Here is an 11,244-nt window from a genome sequence, read left to right on the forward strand (position 1 = left end):
GCCATAGATCTGGTAATATTCTATGTAGTAACCTAAAGATACAGTCCAGCGAATATTCCTGGAAATTGTTAGTGAGGGTAATAACAGTGCTATACTACTCAATCCCTGATTCTTAATCGACAGTATCCAATGCATCAGACATACTTCCCACATCAAAATGAATGTACTCCAAAACAAATTTAAGCATGAGAAAAATAAACTATAGAAAGAAAAAAACTTGTGTAAGGCACAGCAACAAGCTGTTCGCTGAACTCTCCCCCCCTCCCCGTATACCACCCCTAACTTCGGCATACTTAAATCCCAAACTATCGTTTCTATCTCTCAAGGGCTAAATACTAAACAAAACCCTTAACCAAAGTCAAGCGATCAAGAGAAAGAAAAGAAAAGTCCTGAGCCACCAACGCCAAGGGGGGGCTCCCTGGACAATGGGTAGATGCCTCTGGTGGTCCCAACCGATCATTAGACAGTGCAGGGCCTCAATCCGGGGCCATCTGGCGCGCTCCCGGAGCATATCTGTCCAGCCATTGGGCCGCCTCTCTAGGGGAATTGAAGAATTTGGTTTCCCCGTCCGCTACCACCCGGAGTCGGGAGGGGAATAGCATAGAGTAGGAGACGTTCAGGTCTCTGAGGCGCCTCTTGATAGGCATAAACTGGGCTCGATCCTTCTGGACTTCCGCGGCAAAATCAGGAAAAGCAGACACGGTAACCCCGTTTCTGGTAAGGGGGCCTTTTGTGCGTCCCAACCGGAGGACCGAGTCACGGTCCTTATAATGCAGAAATTTGGCGATGAAGGTGCGCGGAGGGGCGCCAGGAGGTAGAGGACGAGATGGTATCCGGTGTGCACGCTCCACCGTAAACTGTGCCGTGAAGGATTCAGCGCCGTACAGTTCCTTAAGCCATGACTCCAGGAAGACCTCAGGCTGGGAGCCCTCCTCCTTCTCCGGCAGGCCCACAAATCGCACATTATTTCTACGCAGCCGACCCTCCATGTCTAGTAATTTGGATTGAAGGGATGTTACTTGCTGGGTTACCGTGGAAATAGATTGTTTCATAGGACCGCACATATCCTCCAGATTCGAGACACGGGTTTCTGCCTCTCCCACTCTCTCTCGTATGCGCTGGACGTCCTGCCGAAGCAGTGAGAGATCACACTGCACTTTCTCCATCTTATCTGAAAGACGCTGTTCCGATCCAGCTATTGCCTCCAGCACTTGTTGAAGAGATGGAGCTGCGGGTGTGTTAGGGGATTCAGCAGCTGTTGCAGATGGGGAGTAGGAGTGGGACGGAGAGGCCCCCTGCGAAGCGGCCTGCGAGGCCCGTTGGTTTAGTGGGTTAGGTTGTCTGGCAAATTTCTCCAGCTTCGCCGCAGCCGTGCGCTGGCCGTCCCGAACCATGACGGACAATAGGTAGTAACAGACACTCCGGTATAATCTCAGGTCAAAAGCGTAGAAGGAGACTTCAGCAATAAGTGAATTTTAGGGTTGTAATAAGCAGAAACACATCCGCAGCTGGTCTCCAAAGTAGTAGGCAAATGTAAAAGAAAGTACTGGCAGCGTCCCAGAATATAGGTGAGAGCAGGAGCGATGCAGTTATTTAGTATGTAAAATAAGACAGCAACTGAAGTCAAAGTGTAATTTGATCCCAGGAGGTAGAAGTCACTCACCAGTTACATATCAGTCAGCCTTTAAGTGAGAGTGTTCCCTCTATGACTGGAAGCAGCAGTCCAGAGCAGTGGGGCCGGGAATCTCCAAAATTGAGGCCGGGGATCCGGAGGAGGTATAGGCCGCAAATCCGGAAGAATGTCTCCTCGGCCGTACAGACCCCGGGGAGAGCGGGGAAATCGCCTGCCGGTGCCCTGCAGCGTAGGGAAGAAAAGCAGGGTATTCAGGCACACCAAAGGGGCCAGGATATTACAGGAGGATGTTTAATCCAGGGAGCTCCCGGGATCTGCTTCCTACTCCTGTGCTGCCGTGGCCACGCCCCCAATTATACTGCATTTAAAAAAAAAAAAAAGAATTGCGTTTTTCTAAACGAGGAATATTTAGAATCAAAACACATAGATCCCATCACATGCGTGCACATAGACTGACTGCCGGAATCCTCACCTAACTACCTCCCCTCCACAGCATTACAGTGTTCTGTCACCTCCCCTGTCCAGGATATAGACTGCTCACCTGGATGGTCCAGAGGAGCGGATCAAGTAAGCAGTCTACCTCCCGGACAGGGGAGGTGTGTGAACACTATAATGGTGTTCAGGGGGTGGTGGTGGCTTGTTTTTGGTGAGTAATTTGATTTTTAGTTTCAGTGCACATGTGTGTACTCAATTTATTACGATGGCTGTTCAATTTTAAATGTGATGTTGCCCATAGCAACAAATAAGATTTTATAAATTTATGCATTTGCACCTTCAAAAAGGGAATATGTGAAATCTGATTGGTTGTTATGGCAAACATGTAATCTCAACTACAACTCGCATCATAGTAACTGTACTGTGTCGATTATTTTGTATGTGCTTATTGTAATTTTTTACTCACCAGATAACTGAGGTGATCGTGGCTCATCACTTTGTGGACTAGCCAATAGTGCTTGTGGTGGCTGGGGTGAGACTGCGGAGATGCGCCGCCTGGGTGGGGAAGATGGAGCCGCAGATTCTGATTCAAGACGCCGTGTCTTGCTTGGCCTCCTGGGTACGTTAGCCGAGCCCTGTGATGGGCGCCTTAGAGGAGGTCGGCTTACAGAAGTAGAACCTATGTGAATATCTAAATATTAATATTTTGTACTTCTATGTGTTTGCAGAATATGTGACTACAGTGAATTCTTACCTGCAATCCCAGCATCCTCATCAGTTGGCTGGGGCCTGTCTGGGCGGCTGGTCTGGCGTACTGTTGAAAAAGTGTTAACAACATTATTACCATACTTGTAAAAAACATTGATAACTGCAAAACCTTAGTGTACTGTAACCATCTTGTACGTATTGTAAAGTAAACTAATTTCTGGTTAAGATCTTCGTGATTACTTAATTTGGTTTATCTATAAAAATGAACATGGTGTTGCACTAAATAAAACAGTAACATTGATGAATTGTGTGCAAGATATTGCAGAGTTTGAATACTTGCAACTTAAACCAAACTTTATTCAAATTAAAAATACTTTATAAAACACACACACAAATCATAACAAGCTGCTATTAGATACAACAGCTATGGGCAAGAAATATATCATATTAAGTATTGGAACTACACATACCAGCATGCACTGCACCTGATTTTGCAAACAATAAAATAAACAAACAGCCAAGGCATGATGGAAAATGCATTTTAAAAACATAAATACACCTTAAGGGTGCTCAGGCCTGCAATACATGACCAACACAATGTATGCATACTTAAATTACAAATTTAATTTGGCAGCATGATCATTTTTTACAAAAATAAAAATTCACTTCTAAATTCCAACTCACCATCCTGCGTAGGGCGGTCCGAATCCCGGACATGAGTTGCAGACACCACTTCTGCAGGAATCAGTGCCCGCACAGGCTCCTCCCAGTCACGATAGGTTGCCCGGAAAGGGGGGCCACCCCCGGTTTGGCGGGCTGATTTTGCCTCCTTGGCCATCTTGGCCTTGACACGGCGCTTGATGTCGTAAAACCTCTTGCGACACGTGTCCTCAGTCCGCCTCACCACACCCTCACTATTAACTGCCACTATTACTTTCCCCCACAGGACAGATTTCCTGCGGGAGGACACCTTGGCAGCATCCTGGCCAAACAATTGCCGATGATGCCTCATCAGCTCCCGCACCAACGCCATGTTTTCAGCATAGCTGAACTTTACATTACGGCCAGTCTTGGTAGTGGTGCGTGGCTGCGGAGCCACAGCACCATCACTATCACTTGAAAACTGAGCAACAGGCACCCCCTCCTCCTCCTCACTCTCCTCCTCCCTCTCACTAACCCCCTCCACCTCACTCACCTCCTCCCTCTCACTCACCTCCACCTCACTCACCTCCTCCCTCTCACTAACCTCCTCCACCACACTGACCTCTGAGTCAGACATAATTAGGACAAACGACACAAAACACAGAAAAAATAAAACACAAAACACACTCCTCCACTACTACTACTACACACCACACAGCCAACACACACACACACACACACTCACTCACAAACAGTGACAAAAGACTTGGGAAAAAAAACAAGGACAAAAAAGTTTACATACTCTGAAAAAACTAGACAACAAATATGACAAGACTACTTACACACACAGTACAGCACTCAACAATCACAAAACTCCTCTCCAAATCCACCAAAAAATCCACCAAACTCACCAACTCCAAATACACCTTCCTCTCTCCTCTCCACTAGCTAAACCCACGAGGTGCGGTGTGTTTGGGGCGGTTTTATAGTAATGTGCACAGACACTCCTCCATCACAAATACAACCAATCACGGACGCGTGATAAAAACGAAACTTAGGATTGAAAACGCGGCCGCGAAATTAAAATCACTGCCGTAACAGACATGTGACGCAGTCGTACAAAAAACACAAATCACGGCCGCAAAACATCAAAATCGGCCGAAAATACACACCTCAAAATACGAATGACTTCGACATCAGACAACATGAAAAAAAAAATACGACAGCTTAGTAAATTAGGCGTAATCAATTCAAAAAGTTGCAAATTTACACTGTCGATGTCATTCGTGATTGAACTTTGACCTTTTTCCAAAAATTACGAATCTTAGTAAATATACCCCATAGTCTTGCAATATTGTGATGGTTGAGGTAAGACTGGGAAAAGAGCCTTGGTGGGAAGAATAAAGCAGAGAGGAAGGACTAGTCAGTTTGTAACTGTTTCACCCACACACTTTTCACCATAAAAATCAATATACTTGTTATTTATTTCTAAACTGATGGAGATATTGGTTAATTACTTTGTCCTGTAACAGTGTTTTTTCGGCATGTATAACTTTTGTTTAATTTATGATAGTTTATTTTTATTTATATTTTTGGGGTTGGATCTCACATGTCAACTTGGTTGTTACTGTAAACGTGTGCCATGTTTATTTTGTTTCTAAATATAAAAACTATGTAGTCTGTTTTGCTCTAAAAATAAAAAAATGTATATATACAGTGTTCCGTTTCTATTCATTCTTTTGCAACTATAAGGAGGTTTCCATTTGCTGACTATATATAAGTGTGTTTAGCCTTAGCTGTACCCCATATCTGACAAACACTTTTCATTACATTTCCATTTTCCTCCTATAGTAGTGCTTGGTTTAGCCTGTTTCATGTGTGCCATTGTGTTTTACATTGAACAAAATATCCTCACAAAAGCACTTAGTGTGTAGGATGAAACTCAATCTCTGTCAGCTCCAAGCTGGTGCAAAAATAAGTATTTGGTGCTGTCAAGGTGGCCTTGTACAAGGAACGTCTCCTATAATAGGCAACCCCTTCATCTTATTTACATACTCCTGCTCTGCTCAATAAAATTTCTCTAGCATCCATAAGGGATATTGGGGAATTAGTACGATAGGGTATAGATGGGGTCCAAAGGAGCTGGTGCACTTAAAATTTCTTCAACTGGGTGTGCTGGCTCGTCCCCTCTATGCCCCCTCCCAAAGGCAGTTTAGAAAAAAGGGCCCTCAGGAGATGATGCACTCTCTACAAGCTCCAGAGAGTTTTCTGCAGTTTCTTTTAAAACTTTGTTATTTCGGTATGCTGTTTGGGCAACAGCACACCTGCACCATGGGAGTTAGGGGGGGACGGTCACCGGCCTCTGTAAGGTGTCAGAGCCGCTTCAGGGCCACTGTCCTGAGAGGTTGCTGTACAGCGGGGCACTGCGCCTTAGCAGTCACAATCGCAGCACGCCGCACATCCCCTAACATTGCCTGAAGGTGACGACAGTAGTGAGTACAAACCGGGGGCCCCGCTAGGGGGTTTCTACCGGTTCTTGGTGCGGCAAAGACAGGGGCGGCATATGGGACCCTCCTGGGGGGGACCTGCTATAGCCCCCTTGTGTACACTGGCAGTGGTAGTGAAAACTAACACTTGCTGTGATGTTTTACACTAATAGGGAGACTTTGCCAGTATAAATATCAATGAAGCTCCGGCGCCATTACCGGGGGGTGGAGCTTCCTCAAAGCGGGACCAGCGGCATTTTGGCACCTTCCTCTGCTTACAGCTGCAGCAGCAGGCACACAGCTCCTCCAGTCACTCAGGATACGCAGGAAAACTGGTACAGGGGTGTAGCAAAGGGGGAGAGCCGCTATTGCACACAATCTGTGTCCTGAAAAGGACTAATACTCCGGTGCTACACTGTGATACAGCCTCACTGGGGCTGTTTAGCTTGGGTGTGCTGTTCCATTCTCTCTGTCTCCCTCTCACATACAGTAAGGGCAGGCTTGCTATTATATTTATTGTCTGTGTGTATGTGTATATAAGTGTTTACTGTAAACATTGTAAAACACCAATTATGCAGTGTATGTCACACTTGATTATCTCCCTCTACATCTGTTTCCATATCATGTGAACAATGCAGCCAGGTCTCACAACTCAGTGAGGGGGCTGGAGGAAGGGTCAAGAGCCTTCCTGGCTAGGTGCCTTAAAATCCATGATGTCAGATATGTCATCTCAGCTCACTGCTAATTCTTAGAAAACTCAAGAACTACAGCAGGCTGTTGCAGACCTAGCTGCAAGGGCAGATGTTCCACAGCCTCCCTCTTTAGATCAGGACCACAAAAGCATGGGTTACCTGCTTTAATCTCAGACTCTGATGAGGAGATACAGGAGGAGGAGTCCCTACTTGGTCTTTTACGTGGACAGGTTCCTGCCGAAGGTCGTGTCTGCATTCCACTTGAATCAACCTATTGTGGTTCCGTCAGGTTCTGGCACTTCTGCTCCTCCGGAGGCATTGATTGCTGTGCGAGCCTTGAAGATCTATATCAAGAGAACAGCTCAGATCAGAAAGATAGAGTCCTTGTTTGTGCTCTATGATGCGCAGAAAAAGGATTGCCCCCTAACCTGGTCCTAAGTCTCTGAAGTCCCACGCTACCAGATCAGTGGGGTTTTCCTGGGCAGCTACCCGTAGAGTCTCGGCCTTGCAACTATGCCGAGCTGCTACCTGGTCCGGTAAAGAACACCTTTGTGAAGTTCTACAGGTTTGATACCCTGGCCAAAGAGGATACCCAGTTGGGCAGGTGGTGTTGCGGACGTCTCCGCACATTCCCGCCCGTTCTGGAAGCTTTGCGAAGTCCCCATCGTACTAATTCCCCAATATCCCTTATGGATGCTAGAGAAAATAGGATTTTAATTTCCTTCCAGTAAATCATTTTCTCGTAGTCCATAAGGGATATTGGGTGTCATTCCGAGTTGATCGCTCGCTGACGGTTTTTGCAGTGCATGCGTATGCCCCGCAATGCGCACACGCGACGTACGGGTACAAAGCTCTTTGTGGTTGTGCTCAGGTGGCGGCTGCAAGAAAATTGACAGGAAGGGGGCGTTACTGGGTGTCAACTGACCGTTTTCAGGGAGTGTTTGCAAAAATGCAGGCGTGTCTGAAAAAGTGCAGGCGTGGCTGGGCGGGTGTATGACGTCAAATCCGGACACAAATAGGCTGAAGTGATCGCAAGCGCTGAGTAGGTTCAGAGCTACTCTGAAACTGCACAAACTGTTTTTGTATAGCTCGGCTGCACATGCGTTCGCACTTTTGCTAAGCTAAAATACACTCCCCAGTGGACGGCGGCATAGTGTTTGCACGGCTGCTAAAACTAACTAGCGAGCGATCAACTCGGAATGACCCCCATTTGGTGCCCGCCTCATTGCATTGACTTTTCTGCAGGTATTCTCTTATATGGATACCTGTTCAGCTGTTGCTGTTTTGTTACCAGCCGTTGCTGGTCATTTTATGTTATTGATATGCTGGTGTGTAAATCTCACCACTCGTTCTGTTTCTTCTCTCAAGTATGTCCATTCTCCTTCGGACGCTATTTTACCTATAACTGCCTGTGGGAAGGGGCATAAAGGGGAGGAGCCAGCACACCCAGTTGAAGAAATTTAAAGTGCACCAGCTCCTTTGGACCCCGTCTATACCCCATCATACTAATTCCCCAATATCCCTTATGGGCTACGGGAAAAGGATTTACCGGTAGGTAATTAAAATCCTATTCTAGCTATTGCACAACTTGACTCACTGGTGGAAATACTCTGTACTTTGGATTGAATGCCCTTACTGACCCAATGTGACCATGTTTTTTCCGCCACATTCACAAAACATCTGCTTTCTGTCAATCACTTGCAAATGAATCCTCTCTGTGAGCATAATTGCAATCATTGTGCATGCGCACTGCGGCAGTGACATGCGCAGTTTACCGATAATTGCTCAGTTGGGAAAACATTGGCGTATTGTACAACTCTGAATCAGGCCCTTTCTGCAAACCACGTAGGGTGGTTTTGCCAAAGAAGATGTTGCCTTTGCATGCACCTCCGCTGATATGTGCAGAGGCCTCCTGCCTGATTCGTGTTTCACCATTCACTAATTTGGGTATGGGTCGACTCAACTTAGGTCGACAGTCATTAGGTCGACCGCTGAAGGTCGACATTTACTATGTCGACAGGTGAAAAGGTCGACATGAGTTTTTGGACTTTTTCCTGTCATTTTCTTTGTAAAAGTGACGGGGAGCCCCAATTAGTGCGCCATGTCCCCTCGCATGGCGAGCGGCTCGGCACAGGTTACCGTTCCAATCGTAGTCCACGTGGATCGTAAAGTATGGAAAATGTCCAAAAAATGAAGAAAAAAAATGTAAAAAACTCATGTCGATCTAGTACATGTAGACCGAATGACCATGTTGACCTATTGACCATGTAGACCTAATGCATGTCGACCTTCAGTGGTTGACCTAATGACCTAATGATTTTTATAACTGGACACATGCCAGCCATTTGTGTTTAAACCACATACTGTAAATCCACATCCGCTTTTCTCACAGTTCTGAGAAATAAGTGTCAGTAAATTAACTTGAATGTTAAGGTTTTTTTTTTTGTAAATCTGTTTTCATTCACTAACTACATTTCTCTGACGTCCTAAGTGGATGCTGGGACTCCGTAAGGACCATGGGGAATAGCGGCTCCGCAGGAGACTGGGCACAACTAAAAGAAAGCTTTAGACTACTGGTGCTTCACTGGCTCCTCCCACTATGACCCTCCTCCAGACTTCAGTTAGAATCTTGTGCCCGGCTGAGCTGGATGCACACTAGGGGCTCTCCTGAGCTCCTGGAAAGAAAGTATATTTTAGGTTTTTTATTTTACAGTGAGATCTGCTGGCAACAGACTCACTGCAGCGAGGGACTAAGGGGAGAAGAAGCGAACCTACCTAACTGGTGGTAGCTTGGGCTTCTTAGGCTACTGGACACCATTAGCTCCAGAGGGATCGACCACAGGACCCGACCTCGCTGTTCGGTCCCGAAGCCGCGCCGCCGGCCCCCTTACAGAGCCAGAAGCAAGAAGTGTTCCTGAAAATCGGCGGCAGAAGACTTCTGTCTTCAACAAGGTAGCGCACAGCAGTGCAGCTGTGCGCCATTGCTCCTCATGCACACCTCACACTTCGGTCACTGATGGGTGCAGGGCGCTGGGGGGGGGCGCCCTGAGGGCAATATAAGACACCTTGGCTGGCAAATCTACACCATATATAGTCAGGAAGGCTATATAGGTGTAAGAATACCCTTGCCAGAATTCCAGAAAAAGCGGGAGAAGTCCGCCGGAAAAGGGGCGGGGCCATCTCCCTCAGCACACTGGCGCCATTTTTCCCTCACAGCTCCGCTAGAAGGACGCTCCCTGGCTCTCCCCTGCAGTGTACAAGCTACATAAGGGTAAAAAAGAGAGGGGGGGCACTAAATTTAGGCGCAGTATATATAATATAAGCAGCTATAAGGGAAAAACACTCATTTATAGTGGGATCCCTGTGTTATATAGCGCTCTGGTGTGTGCTGGCATACTCTCTCTCTGTCTCCCCAAAGGGCTTTGTGGGGTCCTGTCCTCTGTCAGAGCATTCCCTGTGTGTATGCGGTGTGTCGGTACGGCTGTGTCGACATGTTTGATGAGGACAGATGCCGATAAATGTGATGTCACCCCCTGCGGGGTCGACACCTGAGTGGATGGTGCTGTGGAAGGAATTACGCGACAGTGTCGACTCCTTGCATAAAAGGTTTGACGACATACCAAATGTGGGACAGCCGGCTTCTCAGCCTGTGCCTGCCCAGGCGTCTCAAAAGCCATCAGGGGCTCTAAAACGCCCGCTACCTCAGATGGCAGACACAGATGTCGACACGGATACTCACTCCAGTGTCGACGACGATGAGACTAATGTAACTTCCAATAGGGCCACACGTTACATGATTGAGGCAATGAAAAATGTGTTACACATTTCTGATGTTACCCCGGGTACCACAAAAAAGGGTATTATGTTTGGAGAGAAAAATCTACCAGTGGTTTTTCCTCCATCTGAGGAATTAAATGAAGTGTGTGAAGAAGCGTGGGCTTCCCCTGATAAGAAACTGGTAATTTCTAAGAGGTTACTAATGGCGTACCCTTTCCCGCCAGAGGATAGGTCACGTTGGGAAACATCCCCTAGGGTGGATAAAGCGCTCACACGCTTGTCAAAGAAGGTGGCACTACCGTCTCCGGATACGGCCGCCCTGAAGGAATCTGCTGATAGAAAGCAGGAGGCTATCCTGAAGTCTATATATACACACACAGGTGTTATACTGAGACCTGCTATTGCTTCAGCATGGATGTGCAGTGCTGCAGCTGCGTGGTCAGATTCCCTGTCGGAAAATATTGATACCCTAGACAGGAACACTATATTGCTAACCGTAGAGCATATTAAAGACGCACTCTTCTACATGAGGGATGCACAGAGGGATATTTGCCGGCTGGCATCTAAAATAAGTGCAATGTCCATTTCTGCCAGGAGAGGGTTATGGACTCGGCAGTGGACAGGAGATGCAGATTCTAAAAGGCACATGGAAGTTTTGCCTTATAAGGGTGAGGAGTTGTTCGGGGATGGTCTCTCGGACCTCGTTTCCACAGCAACGGCTGGGAAATCTACATTTTTACCCCATGTTCCCTCACAGCCAAAGAAAGCACCGTATTATCAGGTACAGTCCTTTCGGCCCAATAAGGGCAAGCGGGTTAGGGGCGCGTCCTTTCTGCCCAGAGGCAGAGGTAGAGGGAAAAAGCTGCAGCAT

At 46.9% G+C, this 11,244-nt stretch overlaps 1 long non-coding RNA gene across 1 annotated transcript; it reads right to left on the reverse strand.

The window, feature by feature from the left end:
• Window positions 1–2,540: 2,540 nt before the first annotated feature.
• On the reverse strand, window positions 2,541–6,936 carry LOC134929317 (uncharacterized). The gene is made up of 3 exons (XR_010178464.1): window positions 6,756–6,936; window positions 2,823–2,882; window positions 2,541–2,747 (listed from the first exon to the last, which is right to left on the reverse strand). It is a non-coding gene; the product is annotated as an uncharacterized LOC134929317 (long non-coding RNA).
• Window positions 6,937–11,244: the final 4,308 nt, after the last annotated feature.

This window comes from Pseudophryne corroboree, chromosome 5 (assembly GCF_028390025.1).
Source record: "Pseudophryne corroboree isolate aPseCor3 chromosome 5, aPseCor3.hap2, whole genome shotgun sequence".
NCBI classification, from domain to species: Eukaryota; Metazoa; Chordata; class Amphibia; order Anura; family Myobatrachidae; genus Pseudophryne; species Pseudophryne corroboree.